The 24329-nt window shown below is 44.9% G+C and overlaps 1 protein-coding gene across 3 annotated transcripts in view; it reads left to right on the forward strand.

Annotated features, from left to right (window-relative positions):
• The first annotated feature begins 2240 nt into the window (after positions 1 to 2240).
• Positions 2241 to 24329, forward strand: part of LOC100645409 (discoidin domain-containing receptor 2) — a 134620-nt gene continuing 112531 nt past the window's right edge. For 2 of the 3 annotated variants that reach the window (XM_048407861.1, XM_012310313.3), the window contains exon 1: positions 2241 to 2813. The gene's annotated coding sequence lies outside the window, so the exon portion shown is untranslated. The remainder of the gene's footprint in view (positions 2814 to 24329) is intronic. The other variant, XM_003396602.4, reaches the window with a different exon arrangement.

Consider the following 24329-nt stretch of genomic DNA (forward strand, 5'->3'; position numbering starts at 1 on the left):
CGACAGAGCGCGGGCGGTACGGACTCGTTGATCGGTTTCTAACTCCTCGAGCAGTGGCCGGCTTGATCTACCGTGAAATCTGCCAGATCGAGGGGGTCTGATTTCATCTGACGCAAAACTAGTTTTATCCTTCTAATTATTTCGATCATTTCGTGGTGTAATAAACCAGATTCGTTAGAATAGTTCAACGGACTTTCCTCGTTAAAACGTCTATCTACAATAGACTTTTTAATTAATTTTTATCTCACGGTAGGATATTCTTGCGCGATTGAACTAACGTTATTAGGCATATTTTACAAGTCACAAATTCCAAGTTATCAGTACTAAGATTTACAAATCTTTGACATAAAGTAACAACTGTTTATATTGCTCTCTATAAATTATAAATTATCAATCGAATAATATTATTGATTGGTAAATTATTCCACATTGAAATACCAAAAGTCCTTACGATTTCATACAAACTTACGAACCTATTGTTTCCATAATCATAAAACGGATACTAAACCTTCCGACGATGCCTTAAACACGATAAGGGACCATAAAGAATTTTCAGCGGTTGTACATAAACCGACTAGCTTATGAATTTCGCGGATACGTCGTAAGAAAATCGTTCCGAGGTGACGTTAATTATCGACTAGGCAACCGTCGCCTTAATAACGAGCACAACGAGAGACGTTCAGTGTGAAGATGATAAGTCATAAAGCCGCTTCGGCGTGCAGGCTGCTATCGATTCTTAATACTTGTCAGGTTGTTATACGCTGCTGCCGGTAGAAGGGATTCCACCATGTACTCTGGGGCGCCATAAACATTAATCCGAATCTGGATGGTTCGCGCTGCCCCCACTACGATCGAACGAGTCGAAGCTCGGAAGTGACAAGACACAATATCTCACAATTCTCGCGATTTTATGGGCCTTTAGGGTTGCGATAACGATATATCCTGGTGAACGATGACGCCTCGAGAATTGATCAGTTAGGGATTAAGAATCCCGCTTCGAACAAACTCGTTAATATCTCCTTGTTGTTTTTCGTTCCCCTATATTATTAATAAACTATATTCGCTTGTACAGGGTAGTTCTTACGCGTAAAAGATTTTTTCACAAACGATAGAGTACGCTTCGACATAGAAAAGAAGAAGGAGTGGGAACACAGGCGATTGAAAAACAATTGAGAAACTTTCTAGAAACAATCGTGTCAGGAGCTTTAATTGTAGTTTCATAATATTATAATACTTGCAAAGGAAACTTTTAAATGGAAGATTACAATGATTTGTAATAAACTTTGTTCTTCGTATAATAATTCGACTATTTAACTAAAAGAGATAAAACCTCTCTCTTAATATAAAAGAGATAAATCCGCACGTATATATTATGCCATAAATCCAGACTTTTTTTCTTAGAAAACTCTTCAATTGTAGCTTCGTGTTTCAGGAATAAAAATTGAATAAAACAGACTAATGACTAATCGCGACAAAAAATTACACTTCTCTTGCAACATGATGAATCTTTAATAGATCCACGAAACGAAGGTTAAGTACAGACAAGATGATAAGATCGTAATCGCGATAGGCGCGACCTATTCGAAATTCAATCGAGGAACGGCCCGTCGGCGGCGACACGACCGCCCAGAGCTCGGTTCGGCCCGTTTAATTTCAATGGGCTCGAAGTTAGCCGCAAATCGATCGATGGGCTCGTCGACCGGGATTCCAGCCGATCGTCGAAACGCGGAATGACCGGAGAGAGTCCCGGCGCGGCGTGGTAAAGCGTGCTGCGAAGGTATATACGCGACGTAAGTCCGGCCGCTTAATTAAGCGTGCGCGAGTGTACGCGCCGCTGCTACCCCTCTCCCTTCCAAACACCCACCCCCTCTAGGTTCGAGCGTGGGGTGGAAAAAAGATCAATAAAATCCCTAGTCTACGGGCGACCGCATTCATCGGCCACCCCATTTCTACAACATATTTTGCAACCTCACCCCCAAGCCGGCCTTGCCTCTGGCCCCCACCACGCTCACGCGCCACGGACCTCCCTCTTTAGCTGCCCCACGTGCTCGTTTCACCCCCACCGGATTGCCTTGGTGTTCGTCAAGGGGAGGTGGATGCCCGTACCCGTGAACGAGTTTGCGAGACCGCCACTAGGTGGCGATAGAACGCGAGCAAGAGAGACGCGGCGAGATTGAACGCGAGCAAACCGAACGTTCCTCTAGCCGGAGCGAGAAAGCCTCTGGTAACTGGGTCCCCTTACCCCTCCGGTTTGGTCGCCCCAGCCGCTTCACTCCTTCGAGCAACTGGAGGTTCTCGTCAGCCTGTCAGTTAGTGCCGTGGCGCCGTGACGGTACGGTTGTTGCTTGGTACGTTGTTTTCGTTTGGTCGTACGGCTCGCGAAACGTGTCTGCTATTCAATGGGGACCTTGCTCTGGACCCATCGTCGCGACGGACACTGTTACGAGCAGGGAGATAGTCAGTGATTCAGTTTGGTGACTGGAAATTGGTCGCGTGTGCTTATTTACGTCGGATTGTTTCGTTTTAGTTTTCTTCTTTAGTTCTTTGACTTTGGTTTTTAGCTTTTTTTGAGGAGATGTAGGATATATTTTACGTGACTAGTTCGATAGACCTTGTAACAGTGCGTTTTTGTAATTGCAACGTGTATTGCAAGGTGCGACGAGAGAAAGCAAGTGAGGTATTCTGTATTTGAAGCAGAAGAAAAGGCGGGAAGAGAAGACCTGGCTGTGATCGATGATTTCTTACGTGCTGTTTGGTGTGTGCGCGTTCTATGCCTGATCAACGTCCGTGCAATACGCGGTATTGTAGATAAGGTGAGCTATTTGTTATGTCCTACTTTAACGTTTGGTTCGCGACGCGCGCGGCTATCGGATTGACGTTACGCGGATACGCCACGTGAACGGAGCGCCGGATCGCGGATACGACGAGCCACAGTTTTCATTGTGCGATGTGACACGAGTATATGACCGGTAAAACGTTTTGATCTATAAAACGATTACGTTAAATTACCTGAAAATTTTATCCCCGTTTCACCCTTCCTATTACTGAAAGAAAAGGGAGAAAAAGAAGAAACGATATCGACGATATATCATATGAGACATTGACTTCTTTATTCTTCGATCTTCATAGGATAATTCGTGCCGTTCCTTCAAATCCTATAACACCAAAGCGTGTTCTTCCAATCGAAAGAATCTTCTTAACGCCAGTATACAAAAAGAGGAGAAGGCTCTCGAAAAAGAAAGGAAAGAGTATATAATCTCGATCATAGAGTGTATCATTGTTCGGCTGAGTTCCGCGTTCGCCAGGGCGAGCCACCCTTAATCCGACTTATTGTTAGAAAGCCGACGGCCGCCGGCTGAAATCTGATTTCGTTCTTCATTCAACGTCAGTCGAGCTTGCATGGCATCGCGTCTGGGCCCGAGTCGAGTGACGTTTTTCACGGTTTTCGGCCGAACGAGCCGGGATTAATCGATGTTATCCCGGCTCGAGTCCCCGAAGTTCTCCAATGAGGAAACTCTCGAGGGCAAGTTGAAAAGAGATAGAGGCTGTGAAAGATGATAGAGACGAGACGAAATAGGGTGGATTAGCGAGAAGAGACCCTCGAAGGGGTCGACTGGATCGGTTGGCACGCAAAAGGGAACGAGACAAATGAAATTTTCGTCGTGGCAAATTGTCCGAGAGCGACGCCGCAGAAATCAGCTCGACGATTAACACGGAGGGATCTCTTAAGACTTGCTAATTTCCTGCCCGGAGCTCGAGGGGGCAAAAAGGTAATATCGAAAAGGAGCGACCATCCATTAGCGAGCTGATCTATTTGCTGGTACCTCTGTAAATCTCCCGGATCGAGACGTGGCTTGCCTCTCGAACGATGCTTTCTTTCCATGGTTTCTCAGGATACTTCTCACGTCCCGGCCTCGGAGTTGGCAAAATGACGCAACAGGCAATGATAGACGAAAGAGAAAGGGTCACGAGCCAGAGAATTGGAGATGGTCCAAAGGAACCGAATTCGCGATCCGATTGAACGATCGCTCGTTGAGTATTCCTTCGACGAACGCGTGAATGTAGCGTAGAACGATCCGACAGAATGGATCTAATCGAATCGAATGTACCTCGTTTCTTCGCTGAAATTCGAATTTAAGGCATACAGAGAAATCTGGGAAAATCGCGGATGTGTCAGAAGATGAAATATGTAGTACCAGCGTCAGGTTATTGAAATTGATAGATTTCAGGATCTCATCTTTCGTGGCCGTCGCGAGAAGGAAGACACGAATCCAAAGATCGTAAAGATTTACGATGAGAAACCATGAATCGTTCGTTCTCGTGACAGGGCACGAGCGTCTGAGAGCCGGTCACATCCGATTTCAGTTGGATTTAAGCGTAGGAAAGTAGGTTTTGAATATTGATGAACTCGGTATGAATATATTCATAAGACTAACAGTTTATTTCTGCAGTCGAGTCGATTCGCTTTCCATTGATCAATCGACATTGATTCGTGGAACCCCTCTCTCCATTGGCAAATTCGAACCAATGTTTAATATTCCCAGGTACCTGCTGCAGGTGTCCCCATGCCACGATGAAATTCCTATAGCCAATCGATTGTTCCTCGTAAATTCTGCCATTATACTCTTCCGATTCGACAATATCTGATTTAACCTTTTGTCATTTTTGACATCATACGTGTTCAGTCCCTCCCTTCGTGTTATGATACCTTCATCGTGAAAGGATGATATTACAAGCTTCGTTCGTACGAAGAATTCTTGTTTAACAACCGACCAATCGAAAGACAAGCGAACAAAGATTTCGCGCGTCGAAATTTATCATACTTATGGAACTTCTGCTGAAAACTTCGATAAAATTTTTACAAGCGTATACTCGTTTCAGTTAAATCGTGTTTGAGTTGCAAGTTCCAAGCAAAAGCACGCGAGGAAAGTAAGGAGCGCAACCCTTCATCGAAGAGTAGCCAATGAATTTGCTTACAGTCGAATCGCCGAGATTCCAGACGGCTAGCGTGGGTGGCGTCGTCGAAATAATCGAAATGCTAATTATTCATTTGCATAATTAACGCGTACGCGATAAAGCGACCTGCGGCGCACCGTGAGTGGTCCCACATGCCATCGAAGATTAACGGTAGCCCTGGACCCCCCTGTTAATGTTCATTTTGAATATTAACTCCTTGGAAATGATCGTTGACTCGTAGCCGGCGAATTTACTGTGGCTCGATGAAATTCGCGTTCGACCGCGCGTATCCGACGCTCATGAATTTTCAACGATTTCGAAAGTTGCCCGACGTTTAACAATCGCGAATCGACTCGCAAAGCCACCGACATTTCGTCAACGTTGTTGAACAACGTTCGTTTATTTTTTAAATCGATCCGATGATTTAAAACGTGGAATATTTCTGAAACGTCTTTTTTCTCCTCTGACGTCGCGGCAGAAAGAGCGCGATTTAACTCTTTGTGCCAGCCACTCCTTTGTCTTCGGCTCCAATTAAGATTCTAGAAAGCTTCGCGTGGCAGAGGTCGTTTAAATTCCCATTTTTCCACCACCCTTTAAGGGCGTCGTAGATCCCCGGAATCGATTGAAGAGAACCGAGCCGTCACTTTCCTCGGAGAGCGTAAATTGACCCGGTCGTTTACGGTCAATTTCCGAAAAATCTCGCGTTCCTTCGCTACCGGCTAGAACCACCCTCGAGACGTCTGGACGCCATAACTTCTTTCGGCTACATTTCCTTCCTCGACGCTCGAAATGACAAGCGGGCCAACAATTGGCCGCGTAAATCTTCCGCGTCTTACAGGAAGGCTGGGGTGTATGTTTGCGAGTCCTCTGTGTGTTCGATTTCTTACAACGCTTGGCAGATATACGCGTGTCATCCGGTCGATTTATTCGGACTTTTAGTTGCTACTCGGTTCATTCGACGTTCGTAATAAGCACCCTGTACGTTTATTTTACGATGATTACATTTAGTTTTTCGTTAATTAGTTTCGTTTATGAATCGTTGAATTAATTGAATCTTTGATATTGATTTTTATGAACGATGTGCTGGTACATCAAGTACCACTACTGATCTTTATAAAGATCATTATGATTTTGTAACATTGTTGAGCACATAAAGTCACCTATTAGTAATTGTATTTAATATGACGATTAGAACCGATCAAAGATATTCGATCTCTGTTGAAACGCATATATCTTGAATTACACTCTATCGATCATGTGTTTGAGATTCCTTACACTGTTCGATATAACTCTTTCAAACAATAACAACAATTTGTACGATAGGAGACAATACATCCAAAGAAATAGATCTTAAATATTTGTTTAACATATTAAAAATTACAATCAGTATTTCTTTACATACTTCATACGTACTTTTGCGTACTTCCTATACAGTTTTGCACATTCGATTTCCTCATAGATGCATAAAAATCACAATTTAACGATAAGTAAAGACGCAATAAATTCATACATCAACTATGGTCTTCCCTGCTTCAGACTTTCTCTTCGTTCACTTTACCAGCGAAAGAAACAAACCCTTCCTCTCGACGACCTAACAGGGGCTAACAGCACGTACACTTTCGAAAAATTGTGCAACTTCTGACACAGGGGCGCGAAGTTGTCAAGGGACGAGAAGAGTAGCTTCTCGACGGGGTGTCGGTATCTCGCACGCATCACTAGCTACGCTAGGCGTAAATCGTTCACGGTCAATTTCCGAAAAAATCTACGGTCCAGTGACGCGTGGTCGAATCTCTCGGCTCCTTTCCCGGCCGCTTTTCGACGTTGAAACACGAAAACGAAGCAGCGGGCGGCCCGTGGCCACGATGATGGTCCCGCGTCAACGAGAATATATCAGGCAGATGCCGCACGGACGAATTCAAAGGCAGTTGGGGGTCTGTGCACCTGATTGCCGGACATCCATCTAGCCCCGACAGAAGGTGTGTAGAAACTCCACGGGAATTCGGCCCCTGTCCGCGCGTTCATTGCGCGACGGCAGCGCGCACACACGCTCCGCGGATTATAATGGCTTTCTAATTGCATCGTGCTGCGGCGGCAGTTGATTTGCCATGGAGCGAAGAGACGCGGAAAAGCGAGCGAAAACGTGGATGGAGAACGAGGATGGAGAGGATCGGACGCGATGCGTGTCAGCACCGAACGAAATTGAAAATTGATGGGAGAGATCAGCTCGGTGGTCCGTGGTCTTAAATTGCTCGTGCGTCCAACGAAGGTTTCGCGTGCTTGACGAGGATTTAGATACTTCGCTGTAATTTAGTAGTTAATAACTAATAGCGTAATATTATGATAAGGATCGACTTTAAGATGATCTTAGATTTTAAACTTTCACGACGATCAGGTGTATTCGACGTTCTTCGGATTTCAATGATGCTTTTATTTGTACGTTGCGCTTTGTCCCGACGTTTCGCAAACATTCTTCATCTTCAGAGCTTAGCTTTTCAGAGCACAGCTAAACCTGAAATCTATGATCCTGTGACAAAAGCACGATTTTAGATAATTATTGAAGAACAATGTACAGATGTAAGGATGGATATTAAAATCAAAGTGCAGAAAAATAGACACGGAAAAAGATGCTTTAATTATTTCGAGCAGTGTACATGAAAATTATTTGTATTGTAAAAAAGAAGCTGTCTCTATATTTTATTTTCGCTTCTTCTTTTATGTTTTGAAAAAGTAGCATTGAAAATGTAGTCTTTGAAAAATTGTTACGTACCTACACCTCTCATTGCAAAGAATACTTTGTTGCACAATTTCAATGAAGTTTAAGACGAAGAACCGCAGCTTTATTTATCAATGTACACAAAAATCAATCTCTAAGTGAAACGAGTGAGACGTCCGGTTTTTTATTCCCCTCGTTAGAGCTTTCTGAATGAGACTCGATTATGGCCCTCAGTGCGACATCAAGAGATCGCGAACGAGACCCGGGGGCATAACTCTCGCTTAATAAAGTAAGAATGCCAGGACCGAGGGGTTGACCGCAAATGCGGTTTACTCGTCGAATATCGCGGGGAAAAGGGTTGCCAGTCGCGAGCGTGACAATTAGCGGTGATTTCTGCTAGCCGATCGTTTGTCAAGGCCAGTATCCGGCGACCTACACGTTTGATCAGAGTCCTGGATGTACAGCAACGACTCCTTCTACAGCTATAAGCAATCGATTCTTTGATCCAGTTTAGTCGATCGTAAATCCGAATAGCTTAGCTTAGACCTAACAACTCCCAAAAGATGATGTGATAAGATAAGAACGGAGAAGAAGGAAGACAGTGTTCTATGGTGTATACTTGATCTGTCTAAAAAATAATGCGACCCTATTTATTAAAATATTCTTAGATTACATTCTGAAGAAAAAAATGATCGTTTTAAAAGAGTTAGGCGAATGAGAAGTTATTTATTATTTCCTGAATTTTCCAGGTTAGCAGTTTTCATTTTAAAAGGCTTGTTCTTCAGTAGTATAAGATTGAGGATCTCTCTTTGTCACGTACGAGGATAATTCCTTTGTAGCTAAAGGTTCGACAGTAGATCATTTTTATCGAAAAAAAAATATAAAATCAAGATGAAGTATTAATTAAATCGATTAAGAAATATAATATGTAAGCGAAATACGTAAATATAAAAAGATTCACAAACCAAGTATCGATATTAGATATAAAGTAATCCTATTACTTTCGAAACAAACCACGTACAAAGGTACACGAAGCAAAGAGAGTTCAAATAGTTCACCGTGCACCGTCATCTTCAATTTTAAATGATAGTACAGTTGATCCCTTTCTTCCTGACCTCCAGCAGCCTACCTTCCGTTGTTGCGTTCCTTGAAGAAAAGCGTGTTGCAAGAAGAAGGACCAACGGTGCGGGATAAAATATGCAAGATATAATGCTGCCTCCTGTGGGATACACCTGACGTTGGAAAGAGGGAGAGAGAGAGAGAGAGAGAGAGTGGAGTCGAGGTTGTACCGAATATATCCACCCATGGGGATAAGCGAACCGGCCAATAATTCATTCTAAATACTTGTATGCTAATAACGATGCCGCGTTGTAACGAAAATTTACTATTCCCAGGCGTTCTCCGAAGCCGCTCGTCCTCGCGCTGTCTCCGCCCGTTCCTTTCCCTTTCCCTTTCGTTCTTTTCTCCTCCTTGTCCCACGACGTTCGCCAACCCTGCACAAGCGTTACGAATATCCCCCACCGCCTCAGCTGGAATAACCAGCGTATTAGCTTTACATTATATCCGTCGGTGAAATTTATGCAACGAACCCCGGTAATCCCGCGGAACCATAAAGTCCGCTATCTAGATCGTTTATCCGCGACACCCTGCCACCCCATCTCCTTTCATCTTTCAATTCTCTCTCGGTTCGATTCCCTTCTATCGCGTTCTCTCCTTCTTCTTCTTCTTCTTCTTCTTCTTCTTCTTCTATCGTTTGTAAAAGCGAGAAATGAAAGAAGGGAAATTGAAATCCATCTCGACTCGAATGACCCGCGAGAAACGAACGACTGAGACGCGACGTCGAAGCAGCGAATATGTGGCAAGATGCATGAGACGGGAATGTATATCGCGTTCTATCAGCCAGAATTCGATTATTGGCGAAATAGACGGGGCCAAGAGTTAAGGCTGGATCTTGGCACGGTGCTTCGACGCTGACCCGAATCTCACTGAAGGTGAACCGACCAGGAAAATTGACCTTGATCGGTGATGAATGCAGAGGATATGGCTGTGCTTATTCCTGCGGAACATTTGGCTCGTGAATTTTAATGCGAATGAGTTTATTTAAGAGAGAATTGGTCAAAGGTTTTAGTTGTAAGTAGAAGAGGCAATGAATATTAAGAAATAGTAAAACTTTTTATAACTTTGATTTGCCCGTGTAGACGATAGTAAAAATTCTAATTTTTAATTTTATGCATCATGAAAATATCAAGGAACAATTTCGCCATTACGTTTCCCCACCAGAATCTCCCCCTCCAGCCTCGTTTCAACGATTTCATTGAACAAACTGGACGAACGGCTTTCACGAGCCATATATTTCCGACGGGAGTAAGAACAGGTGTTACAGGTGATTAAACGAAGAAGCAGAATGCCCCAGCTTTTTTCTTCCATTAAATTCTTTTCATTTGGCCGCTTTACATCCTTGAATCGCGTAAAAGTCAGGGTTACTTTACAGGCGTGGTTCGATGTTTCCTTTGTACCAACTTTACGACAGCACTAAATCATCTCCTTTCTTCTCTCTCTCCGCGTGCAGCCCTAGGTTTCGATAGGGTTATTACAAACTATTTCTGTTGCAAATTGCACTTTAATCGCGACGACCAATCGTGGACGAGAATCATCTGTCAGAAATGAAACGCTTCAGCGTTTCGAGCCCTTTTCCTTTGGCACGGAGAAGGTTCGTCGATGTCGGATATCCATTTTCCACGTTCGAGAGCATGATCGTGAGATGTTTGAGAAACGCATACGCGGACTGACGCGGCAGCATAACCGTAAATCACGCGGTACCGGGTAATTACTTGAGAACGTGCGCTTTCGTGTTTGCTAAACAGTCGGAGTCCGTCGCGCGACGGACTTGTCCCATAACGAGAAAAGTCCGGTCAATAAATTAATTAAACTGTCGTGACTCCAGAGCTGGAATAGCCAGGGAGGTTGGCCGGGGTAATGCGTTCGGTCCTGACCTCATTACCATTCGTGAAATCATAATCGTTTCGAAAATTGCGGAAAGCTTTTAGCCAAGCTGCCACTTCGAAGTTAGAGCCGCCACCCGTGCTCGAATGCGTTACGGGTTGCCCTGTAAAATTTCAAACGATCACGGAATAGCAATGTATCTGCCTGGCCGCGATTAAACCACCCCTGTTTTCAACGATCGAGGGTAGTTTCACCCATTCGTGGATTTTTATAATCCTTTCAGCAAGAACAGTCCTTTCAGGAATCCTTTTCTAAGTAAAAAGAGTAGAATTTGTTGAAATAATGTTTAATCTGTCAATCAGAAGCGTCTGTAATCGTGTAATTAAAAAATTAATGGAGATGAATCAATTTCAATTACGATGGTTTTGGTTCTTACGAATAAATAAATAATAAAGAAAAACGAAGAAATTATTATATCCAAGAAATTGGCTAGGGGGTTAAACGAAATCTTAGTCTTTAGCATATTAAAGTGGATCGATGTTCTTTACGAGAAGAAGTTCTTAAGAGACTTCCAGGTTCTTGCTATTACTGTATTAATTTCTATTATCGCGTTCTTGAAATGTCTATCGGAAATCATACGTTTTCTTCTCTACAAATATTATTTATTACGTGTTAATGATCTCATCGTGATATGCTAAGAATTAAGTAAGAATATTTTTACCAGATTTTGAATCTCATTTCTGAAACTGCAGCATAACCTTAATAATTTCCTCTGCAGAGTTTCAAGAATCACACTGCCCTGAAGCAACAGTCTGGAGCAATAATTATTCGTATTAACCGGGCGCGCGAATTTTTACGAGGCTGTATCTCGCTACCACCTATGCAAGCCATACGAAATAAAGTTATCTCTGTATCATACGATCCATATTCCCCGCTTTAAACGCAGAGGCCCGCCAGCGGCTCACCGAAGGGTTCCAAAACTCGAATGATATTTCTCCGTTAGCCAGAAGTAAAACTGCGAACATATTGCCCACTTTATCAACGAATATATTGGTAGGAGAACATTAAAATTTTTCCAAGGTGTCAACAGCTGGTTGGCTCGACCGACACTTTATGTAAATCGCGACGCATCAATTAGACGTTGTGAAAGGATGGGGGAGATCGGTCGCGGTTTCACCGAAAAATCGTGGATCGCCCGGAGGAACGACTGAATGGTGAAGAGGGGGAGAAATATAAAGAGAGAGAAAACGAAGACGAGGGCGAGCATACGCGTGGCTAACAAGGCTCTTCCTTTGCGTCTCACTTTGAATGCCCCGCTAACGAGTCAGGCTGGTAAATTATTTCGTAAAAGGGGGCGTTTTACGCGGCCCGCCGCGGCATCCGAGTTATAATTTCCGGTGTGGTGACTTTATAGGGCCGGTCGTCTTCACGCAGATACAGCCTCTAAACGTTATCCATAAGCTGCAATCAATTCCCTGGTACGATCGTGCGTGAGCTTAAGCGCAAACATCGATTTCTCGTGAGGATTCGAAGATATGCGTGGTTAAGGATCCGCACAGGGATCCGTTAGGGATCCCAAGGACGTCATTAATTGCCCGTCAAACTGGTGCTGGCGAGAGAAATAATTAGTTGAGCGAAATGCTACTGGTTCTTACTGATAAGGAACATCTGAGGATGTTTACAGATTTATGGGAAATCTCAGTCTGTAAAATTATATAGAATAGACAGTCACCCACAAGTTATTTCTGTATCCTGTAGAAAGGATATTTCTTTTTGTTGAAGTAACTACTTCAAGAAAAACTCTACATCTTTATTTATGTATATCCGTGACCTGGAGATTGCTATTACGCAGAAATATTCTAAATAAGGAGCGGTGCATATTATTGTATCCTTGAGTATACATTATGTTTTGGGTTGCAAGGTCTAGGAGCAAAGAAACTAATAAACAGATTTCTATTTATGTTCCCTGTAGCCTCTAGCCAAAGCTATAAGCTTAACTCTTTTGGTAATGTCCTTTTGCTATAAATATATGAACGTGCTCCCTATCATTCCATTGTCTAGTAACACTAAGAGAGTAAGGATCTGAATCAGTATAAACTTATACATTATACTTATAATTATACCTTTAATTATTTCAATGTACTTTTCTATTACAAATTTATCCCCTCGTTCTTCAATCAGTCAACCTCAACATTTGTAAATAAGATGCTAAAAGGATATGTGTTCTTTTTTGAAAAAAGTAGATTCGAACATTTGCTCGATTTTTTCCACCGATTACTAAAAAATCGGGTTCCTACGTATTTTGCATTCTAATGATATACTCGTCCTGTTAACTAGCAAAGCTTTGTTCTTTTAAAATTGAACGATCTCGCCTCTGCATAAATTAACAGGCATAGTAACTTCGTTAAGATTGTATAACATTCTCGTATTTTAAAGAAGTAACTTTTTTAACAAGAAATGGTAGATTCGAACTAAGTCATTTTCAAAGTCGGTTCTTTGGGAATTATGTTCTATTGGAGATTTTAAATAACTTGGCTTTTTAACGTCGAAATCTTTCGTTCTACGTTCCCTGCCTTGGCAGCAGCAGACTTTTGTTATTTTACTCAGGAACCGTAGAAGGAGGTAGAAAAACTCGGTAATCGGTATATACATCTAAAAACCTTGTGTATGCGTCCGAGATTCGTGGCAGAATCTCTCCTAACGAGATATCCTCCGAGGCACAGAGGCGCATACGTTCTTCTCCATTTTCACGTTCCCCAAGTGCCATAATTCGTCATTCTCGGGCAAGGGAAGGACAAAGGGACCAGGTCTAGCGTGAAATTAGCATGCAGGTCCGTCTGTTCGCACACCTATATACGTCGTCCTACTGTTGGATAAAATGAACGTTATCCGTATGAGGGAAGCTCTAAAAAAGGAGCGAGGAAAAAGCAGCGTGAAAAAGGAGAAGAAACGGTTGGAAAAAAAGTCGATGGGTCGCGTGGCCAACAGGCAGACGAATTTCCAAACGTCAGACCACGTAGAATCGGCCTCTGTCGTGAAGGAATTGTTACCCTTTAATGCATGCGGGCGTCCTTTGTGCCTTTTGAGGATTTCACTCTCGCCCCTGGACCCGCTCGCCTGGCCACACGATCCTCTCCCTCTTTCAGCTTTCTCTGCTTCTCTCGTCTTCTCCCTTTCGAGCACTGGCCACTGTGCGGCGGGGCTGCTCACCCCGCATACAAAAACCTGAAAGTAAAGGGACCCGGAGCCGGACATACAACGCGTGCCGTGGTGGGTCGAGAGGTGGTCGAGGGTGTGCGGTGGGAGGGAAGGGAGAAGGGCGAGTCGTGTGTGGTGTAGATGAAACGAAAAGGAAGGTATATATGACCAGAGGTAGGCCGTAACCCGTAGAGTGGGAACGAGGTGGCAACCACCACCTTGACGGACAACACGACACGGACACAAGAAGCCTCCCTTCATTTCGTATTCCATTTCACTCTCATATTCCCTTTTACCCTACTCCACGTTCATTGTCTACTTTTCCCGTGGCTGTACGTATACACTCACGGCCTACACGTCCTGCTTTCTCTCTTCGGCTCTTTTTCACCTACGCTACTGCCAATCGTGCGAGTTTGATCGACCTACCGTAAATACGTACAACCAACTCGTTTCTTGTATCGATTCGAGTATACGTTTCCAGCGTACGTGGTCGACGAGGCCTCCCTTCGAAGAAATCCGCCAACGTCGCACTCAAAAAGGATATCTACATCGTTTCGTATGAAACAATCGCGATCCTACTTCTAGTTTCTGGAGTCGTGGCCGTTGAATAGCCGCGAGCACGCGACTGTTCGCGATGCACGGAATCAATTTCGTCTCGGTTTCCGCAGAGAATGTGCGCCACAATCGCTCGTATACCGACGACGATCGCGACGGGGACGAAGGTGGAACAATGAAGGCTGTCATGGCGCTGCGCTTTAAGAATTCAAAACAAACGGTAGACGCAGCTACGGCTGAATTATCCGGACGCGCTTCGGCCCGTCTCTTCTCCGTGGAGGAGCGCTGTTGCTGCTACTGCTGCTGCTGCTGCTGCCTCGAACCAGATGAATCCACTCCCCAAACAAGCGTGAAGCACTGCCGGTTTCAGCAGGACAATGAATTATTCTGTTCGGGCGAACGTTTTCATTTCGTCTCTACTGTGCTCACCAGCGAGGGAGGCGGCCAGAAGAATCGTGAAAGGGAAAGAGGAATCGAGACACCGCCAGCTACCGTTCTTCCTCTCTCGCCCTCTTCGACCCCTTTGCACGCCGCAGAGAAATTCTCTCTCCGATGCACGAAGGTTGTCGCGGTGGAATCGTTGTATCATGAGGCAGTTTTATCTCGCTCCGCAGCGACCACAAAGCCCGGTGCTCGATCCCCCTCCAGACCGTATGTCCCACATTATGCGTCATATGGAGAGAAATTTCCGGCATGACACGGTCCGGATTATACGAATCGAGGGGCGGACTTACGCCAGCTCGTACGGTGACCAGTACGCTATTTGACTGGAATGATTTTTTGATCCGGGATCTGGAGGGTTTTGAATGTATTTATTTCACGAGGTTCTGCTATTCTACAATTCGGACAAATCGTAACGGGTTTGGGGGCATGTTGAAGATTTTAGGGGAGATATATGATATTTAGTGAAACGTCGGTCCTTTTATGCCAAAATTGCGAAATGTACTATTCAACATAGAATAATGTGTATGATAATCCTGGAGATCGTGAATTAAGCATAGAATAGAAACACTATTGTAATACCTTCGTTGTGCATTTCATATTCACAATCGTAATTTAAAAATATAACAGAAGACATTTAGATTTCTCTCTTAACGGGCAAGTAAAAATTTGTCCATTCATGGTTTTAACGTGGTAATTTTGTCTTCTTCGAAATAGGACGTGTTGAACAAGATATTGAATAGAATCTTCCGATAAGTCGACATTCTATCTAGTTGTATTTTAGGTTCACCCAAGCCTTAGATAAAGGATTCGTCAATTTTCAAACAGCGTCCAGCTTATCAACAACCCAAACAACCATCACTATGCGCGTAACCTTTGGTCATTCGATTTGGAATTTCATGAAATAGAGAACAATTACGTGGAATAGCGGTGAAGAACTTAGCAAAGGCTTAGGGGTCGTATTATTCACGAGCACCGCACGTATTCGCGAATTCCAAGTTCATTCCGCAAGAGTCGAGCAGCGAAGCGTGAGCTATTTCGGCGAACGCTCGCGTTAAATTTCACGGAAAAGCGACTCCGACGAGATGGAAAGTCGACGATAAAAATGCCAAAAAAGAAAAACAAAACAAAAAAGGTATATGTATATAAATATATATACAACAGTTACATTCGATAGAACAACGGGCGAAGGGTGTACATCGAAACGAGAACGCGGACCGCATTTGTTCCGGAAAATGAAGACGTATCTTTTCGATGTTTGCAAGCGCGGTCGCATAAAAGCTGGTTCCCTTTTGTGCGGCACAATTTTATCTCGCAGCGAGATCACGTGGGCTAGATCCCCTTTCCGCGTGTGTTCTTCCTGCATTCACGCCCCTCGTTGTTACACGTCATACGGTAGGAAATTTCCGGGGCGACGCAGCCGAGCGATTAAACGAAAAATCACGACGAACGGCCGATCCCGTGAACAGGAACAGCTACTCCTAGGCGAACTTTTCATCTCTTCCTTTGCTGCCAGCTGCAAAACCGAACCGGCATTCTCATTCATCGAGCCGAACTGGGGCTGCTTTCTCGGGGACTCCGTTGATCGACAGTCTGCTTACGGATTCAATTACGCCGGGTTATCGACTTTGTGACTACGATCCAGTCCAATTACCGCGTCGTTCTGCGAGCGAGCTGCGACAGCGATTAAAAAGGAACCTAACGAAAGCACGGTGGAGAATCGAGCAAGAGAAAGGGGGGGGGAGAGTGAAGCAGGGGAAAAAATAGAAGAGGTAGAAGAAGAAAAAGAAAAAGGAGTTTCCGCGTCCGGTGATTATATAGATCGACGTTTCGCTTACCAGCCAGATATCGTTCGATCGTCGATGGATAAGCGTATCCTTTGTGCGTTCGTTCCCTCCGTTTCGTTCGAACCTTCGTGCATTAACGTAAAAAAATTCGCTTTCATTTTATCGCAATCAAACATCTCGCAGTATGCTGAAACACGCGGCTGATGTTCCATCGATTCGTTTCGATCACGTGTTTACGCTATTAACCGACACGAACGTTCGTCGAAACCGCAGCTCGTTTCCCACTTGCACACGAGAGTCGAGACGAAGGGTATTGTGTCCCGCGGCCAATTAGCCGCCGCTAAGCTCGAGAGCATTAGTCGACAAAAGCGTGTTCTCGATTAACCGCGCGTTCGCTTCTTAATTTACCGTGGCGCGTGTTGTTGCTCGAGCAATTAGCACCGGTTAAAAATCGAGAAAGCGGTCGTTCACTAGCGTGAAACTCGGGATAACTTGGAAAGCACGTGCCTTCGCTTCCCCTCTACGTTTCCGAGAGGAGCTTCCTTCCCCTTGCCCTTGCGGCCACATTGTAAACGTTCGAGGCCTTTATTAATCCCGTTACACGGTTCGGCTGGCGAGCACCACGCGAACAGGTCAATCAGTAGTAATTGCTCTTCCGGTTCGGAGATTTCGCTGTGAGGCGCGCGACGCGAGATTTAATCCTTGACCCTTGCTCGGTTTGCCTTTCACGATCGGGTTGGCCACGGGATTATTAGCGCACGACCTTGATCATATGCTTCGTTGCCGTGACTTCATCGAGATTTCGTCGGGCGGTTTCGTTGGATCAGCCGGGACACGGCCGTCGATGTATCGAGTTAATGATAGGGGCGAAAATGTGTTGATACTTGGTTACAAGATGATTAGAAAATTAGTTGCTCGAGTGACTTTATCGATCTATCTGTTCGAAGGTGTAATAAAATGAGAAACATCAAAATTGTTTAGAACATAATTATCTCTTTATCGTCAATGTCCACTGCACTTCTCGTATCGAATATGAAAAATACGTTCATTTACAGGGAATAAATATTTATACTGTGTTATATACAACATTTAACCCACGTGTTACACTGGAGGTTAATCTGCGGAGTACTTTAAGAACCTATTATGAGAGTAAACTGAGTTTGAAAAATTTCAAAGTAGATTCCTCTTAGATCTTACAAAAGGTGAAGATCGAAAACTTTATGATATCTACGTAGTACTAGTGTTGTAGTAGGACAGATCGTAGTGAATGGGTGCTTAGGCTTACACGCTCCTTAAGATCGTATAAATACGGGAGGAACCTCTGTGTCTTGTCAAGCACTCTTACGACCTACCGCGTAGATGTCGGACCTAGATCCTTAGCACCCCATCGTGAAACTCGAAACAGATTCCTTTCTATTGCTATTCGTAAACTACTTCGTCTCCTATACTCGTCTTTGAAAGTTCAGGATAACCACTTAGGAACCAAATAGAATAATGAATCTAAACAAAAACCAGAAACCTACTATTCCAAACACATTTTACTATCAGAGATAAAAGCAGATCCATGCAAGACTTATTTATTTATTGCGAGACTTATTTCAATCAATGATAATAAATAAAGTCAATCTATTCAAATACCGATTTCTATCTTAATTGCAGAATTGTTTCTGATTCTGTACTTTAAGACAGCGGGTATGTAGAGACATCTAAATTTCCAAGTGTGTAATATCCGAATCTCCATTCGCTTGGTACCGATATGGAAGCATTTCACGGTCTATCGATCGCGTCTGACATCGATCGTAAGACGAGAAAAAGAGTGGATGGTGGATTAGAGGTAAGGGAAGGGTGAACCGGAAGCGGAGGAGCGTTAAGCCATCCGAGTGCCATGCCGGTCCGCTACCCCTGTTCAAATAATAAGTTCGAATGGAAGTTAGATTCCGGTGCAATTGCCCGGGGCAATTCCAGCACGAGTCGCAATATCCCAGCCCCCAACGTCCCTCCTCCTGGCTCCTGTTCTCGGTCCCAGGCGGTGAAGATGGAGGTAGAGGGCAGGAGGTAGAAAAAGGGGGAAGAGCACCCGGCAAAGAACTCGCAAGGCTTTCTATCGCGCTTCGCCTCTCGCCGAGCTTTCGGGGACTTTAATCGCTTTAACTGCTTTTTGCGCGTCGAGGGACTCTGACGGACGGGCTGGCCGAGTCGAACACACATACACACACACGTACACAGAAGAGATAGAAAAATAGACGAGACGAAAGTGGCAGCAAAGAAGAAGGGTATAGGGTGAAAGAGAAGGTTCGGTCCTCTCATTGTTGGATGCGCCAGCGGAGAAACGACTTTTCTGCGGATACAGAAACGACAATAAGATTGTCACACGTCTCCTCGTTTTTCCTCTTCCCTTTTCTTTCTTTTCACCTCCGGACGCTGCCCTCCCTGAATCCGCCTCACCCCGTTCTCTTTTTCGCCGGCACCGGTGGATCGTGCCACCGGGCGAGCGTGACTCGTTATTTCGCTTGGAGATCCCTCCAGAAAACCCCTTATGGAAGTTCTTTCCCTCGTCCAAACTCGGCTCCATTGTCGGATCATCGCGACCCCATTGAATCGAAACCCCTCATGGAGGAAGTCATCGTTCTCGTCTGTAGACGCGAGCCTCGCAACAACCCAACAGCTTCTTTTCCTACGCGGCTACTGGTATAAGTCGTTGAAAATCGTTGTCGACGTTGTGGCTACGGAGCCGTGGTTCTAACGAAAACGACTCGACTAAGAACCAGCGTGTACCACCGACACACGGCCTAGAGCGGAAAAAAGAGAGGCAGAGCAGGGAGCCGAGTTTAATCGATACCACGTTCTCGCTCGTGTAGCTGGAACACCGGGAGAATAGAAAGGGCGAAGTAATTAGAGGGAACAATCGCGTCAACGGAGAAGAAATAAGTAGAGACTCTTCTTCGTAGTAAATTTCACGTGGGAGTGGCGTAATGGAATGAAATCGCACGTCCCGCGATTCTAACTTTCTCGATAACAGAATAATCGTACATAGCCTGCGGCAAGAATTAGTGGATATTGTGGGCAAATAATCGAAGTAACTATCAATGAAGTTAAATCGAACTACGAACATTACTCGAAGCGTTATATACTTGAATTTTACTTATTGTGTATTGAACGTATTGAACGAAACCTCGTTGACACTTATTTCCACTATCTGTTCACTTATTTTTGTGCCCAACTGTGGATGCTAGAGTAGATGGACGTGCTCGTTTCGATCTAAAGAATTGAAAGTCTGGATAGGTGTGCCTGAAATGACAACGAACAGGCGCCATCCCTTAACGCTGTACGAAGAGAGAAGTTCGTGAAAAATTCAATACCATCCTCGTCACGGTGTCTCCGACTGTCACGCGCGCACGAAACGAAAGAGACTTATCCGGTGCACCTGCACGAGCTTGCGAGACGTTCGGAAGTTTATCCGAGTCGCCCCTCTCGGCCGAGAGATCAAACGGATATCTCTGATAATCCACTTAGTCGAGGCGGGGAGTCGCGAAAAAAAAAAGAAGAAAAGGAGGGACGAGGTGGAGGATAAAGAGAAGAGCACGATAATAGGACGTCCCATGGAGAGGAACACTCGAGGCCTGGCGCAAATCGCAGTCTCTTCGAATAAACCAACCGAGCGTGAGCTCGCATCGACCAACTGGAATCAAACTTCTCTCCCTAGCTCTCTCTTTTTCTTTTCGAGTGTATTTTTTTCTTACTGGCTATCGAAGAGGGGCCTTAAAGAGGGGGCCTAAAGTCAGTGTCTCTCGAGTCCACGGCAGGAAAACTAGATCACTGACAATGGAATAGACGCCCTTTTAAACGCGACCCTACTAAATTCTAGTTTCAGCTGCAGCGCATTATGAACGGGCTGTCAGGGATCATTCGACATGGATCAAATGGGGGATTTCTTTGGGCGCGTTTAAGAGGAGCCGGCTTATTAATTCGCAGCGTGCTCCCTTTGTCGTGCTACGGTTCGATAGATGGCTAGAGCGTGGCGGAGGCGAAGGCGCGGAGGCCGTGTTCGACGGCTTCTACGGAGCAATACCGATCCGCGTGACTCGGTTTATGCGAGATCAGCCGAATCATGAGATGAGATGGAGGCGGTTCGTGATCGAACGGATTTCGCGCAGATTCGATCCGCCGGATTCTCACAGGGAGAAAACGTGCACCGTCGTGCACCACGGGGCATCACGGTATCATAGTTCCTTAGCCTGAGAGTCGCGCTGTTGCCTCCATTGATCCGTGGAAATCAGCTTTCCCCGGTCAACGGATCTTCCTCATCGAAGTTCTGTTGGAAATAACACGTTCTCCATTGATTTCTCAAACAATACTCGATCAAGGGTGTTCGTTCGAGGATCAGAAGTTCGAGTCGATGATTCCCCGTCTCGGAATTTCAGGATCGTTACTTCCATGAACTACGCAGTCCGTGTCAGAGAGGAACGCAGCTAACGCGAGATACGAGGAAGATTATTGCCGTTAAAGCGTAACGAGGGCACCAGGAGGTACGCGATTAGCTCGGGGAGAGGCTCCCAGCTTAGAAATGCTCGTTCGACGGTTTCTCGAGGCTCCTAATGCTCCCTGAAGCGTATCTAACGTCGACTCTGGCCCGCAAAATCGACGAGTCCGTGGGGGATTTCGGAGCTTTGTACACGCGGCTTCCACCAGTCTAGTCCAACTGCATCTGCCCCGACAGAATGAATTTCCTCCTCTCTCCTTCGATTCTGTTCCCATCTCGCTTCCGTAACCCAGGTTGATCGTCCGTATATACGTAAAACGAGCTGGAGGCGTCCTAGTTACGTATGCCGCACGAAAGTCGCGATCGACTCTAGTGCAATTTGATCTTTGCTCGCGTAAGAGGGACGTGGCGAGCACAGTTTATGTCACGGAAGTCGATTAAAAGACGACGACGACCACCCTCGGTGTTCTGGACGACGTGTCACGTCGTCGTCAGATCGAAAGAATTCGAAACATTTTATTGGCGAGGACAGGGATATTCATGACTCGCGGTGAAGCATGCGTACTCGGTCTGATCCGAGCGAAACGTCGAACGAAGAGGCTCGTGGCAATAAAAATGGTTGGCCCGATTCCAGATGCTCGGAATTTCAACGTGGAACAGCATTCCACGATATATCGCGGCCGATTCCAGCGGCTACATTCTCGTGAAAGGTCCGCTCCCGCGATGCGCCACGCGATATTTCTAATAAACGTATTCCTCCATTTTCTTCCGTTCTTATTCGTCCGTTCGCGTCAGGGTGTTTTTCTCTTCTGGTACTTTCACTGTGCTGGTTACATTTCAGATATCTACAAGAGAGAAAGTTATACTTGAGGTTTATTTAATTGATCGTCATAATGATTTTAAACCATGCAGTACACCGATGATGAAGTATCTAGTAGAGTGCGAGGATGATTTTCAAATAAAGGAACTTTAATGGATACGATTCGTTGTACGATTGCGTTTGTAAGACGAATAAACTATCATTTTAATTACGTTACGTACATAACGATTACCAAAAAGGAGCCAAGGTTAAAAAGCATAATTTTATTAAATCCACAAGAGAGTAGTAAATAAATAAAACGAACGACACAAAATCCACGACTTACGAATTACTAATTACAAAATATTTTATCGTATAGAAGTTATTGTTTCTCACATATACAAATACCAATTTAAACTTTCTATCCTGTGCCTCTACATATTCATTTTCTGCATTAATTAAACTCTTGGTACAATAATATTCAATTACAGCTCTCTCAAGCTTATTTCATCAAACGTTATTCGTTACCCCAACGTCCAAACTTCGTAACTCGAATGAAAATCGTTGACGCAAACAGCGTCAATCTCTCGAAGTTTGTTGCGATTTGGCCTTTCCACGGCAGAGTCCACGAAGCGACACGACGGGGTGCCAGAAGGGGCGCGCGCTGTTGCGCGAAAATTAGCCGGACGATCAGTGTGTTCGGGATTGCGCCACGCAGCTGGCCTTTTAAGGGGCGAATCTGTATGTAAACGGGTTTCGATCGGTCGGTATCAGCAACTGGGGCCCGAGAATTAGAGTTGGAGAACCCGTTGACGGAAATTAATGTTATCAAGCCAGTGCAACAACGTGGGAAACACGAGACGATCTAAATTCGCGAGCGACACGTGTTACCGTCGTTGTTGGTGCTTATGAATTCCAAGCGACGAAATCTTGGATCTGTGAGGGGTTTGAACGATGCAGAGAGCGACGACCTACCGTTTCACGGTCGCACCGTGTGTCGATCCTGCCTAACAGTGGAAACCGCATCTCCTGTTCTCTTTGCAAATGGTTTAAATGTCTCGCATTTATACAATTTGATATTTCTGCGTTGAAGGCTATAAAAATTAAATGTCTTAAAGATTCTTATCCCCGCGTCGTTTCCACGACGGTCAAGCGTTTTAAATGCAAATTGACGTACACAAGAAGATTTCCCGGGAACTTGCTCCTTCGCGGTCCTCAATTTGAATCGTCTCGTGAGAATCGGATTCACAACGAACTGGGTCCGTGGAAAGTAATCTCACCCGGCGAACCGACCAATTGACTTCGCATTCGGCTCGAATAGAAAATTACAGGCAGCAAATTAGTTTGAAATCGCGTTAGCGGACGAAAGTGGAGGGGCAGGAGCGATATAACTGGGTGCATTTGTATGTAAACAAGCTTCGATCGGCCCGCGACGAGCAACGGGCACGGTCGTTATAATCGAATCGAAAACGCGAGGGCGGACGATGGCGAAATCATTGACGGAAATTAATGATATTAACTCGATACGTCTAGCGACCGACCGGATACGGGTCGACATAACTTTCTAGACCGCACGTTTTCACACCATCCCCGGTATATATTCTCTCGCGTCGAGACAAATGCGTCCTCACGGAAGCCAACCGACTCATTCCTCTGTCCCTTTTCCTCTTCTACCTTTGGTATCCCTTCTTCTCTCTCTCTCTCTCTCTCTCCCCCTCTCTCTCTTTTGCTGCCTGGTTTCCCGTATCGAAACGTAGAACCGACGCTACGCGACGCCAGGCACCAGCTGTCCCATTTAATAGAGCAATAAAGACGCGAATGGGACTTTGATTTATGCCTCTCCTATTATTAACAATCCCGACTCGAGGCGAGAGGGTATCGTCGATACCACCGCTGTCTTTGACTGGTCGCTCGTTCCAGTTGAATTTACCCTCGTCGATCACGGGGATTTCATCCCTCTTTGCGAATCTCTTGCGAACGATCAAAAGCTTAATAGCTCATCCCTTGATTCATAAACTGCTTCTTTACGAGCCACGCTGCGTCGAAGTTCGTGATATTCATCGATAACTCGTGAACTATATAATGCGTTCGAGTAAAAGCAAGTATGTTAGAAAGTCGAAAAGTACGTTGTTGAAACTCATGCTGGAAAATTTGAAAAAAATAATCCACACTGATGACAGCTTGTCGTCACGTGCCACGACATTCGTCACCGTCCATGCAACAGGAAAGCACCGTGAAAAAACGCCGGTTGAGGGTCGAAGACGTAGCGACGACGTCCTCGGTTAACGATCCACCTGCCGTGTAGCTCGAGCATAAGTCGGTCTAAATATAGTTCCTGCCACGTGGTCCCCGGCTACCGGAAACGACCGCGAGATATTGTGTGTTTAACGATAATTAATAACAAATACACAGAAAAAGGCAAACACTGTCGAGTTATCTGGAGATAACGATATTGCC

Source organism: Bombus terrestris, chromosome 7 (genome assembly GCF_910591885.1).
Source record: "Bombus terrestris chromosome 7, iyBomTerr1.2, whole genome shotgun sequence".
Lineage (NCBI taxonomy): Eukaryota > Metazoa > Arthropoda > Insecta > Hymenoptera > Apidae > Bombus > Bombus terrestris.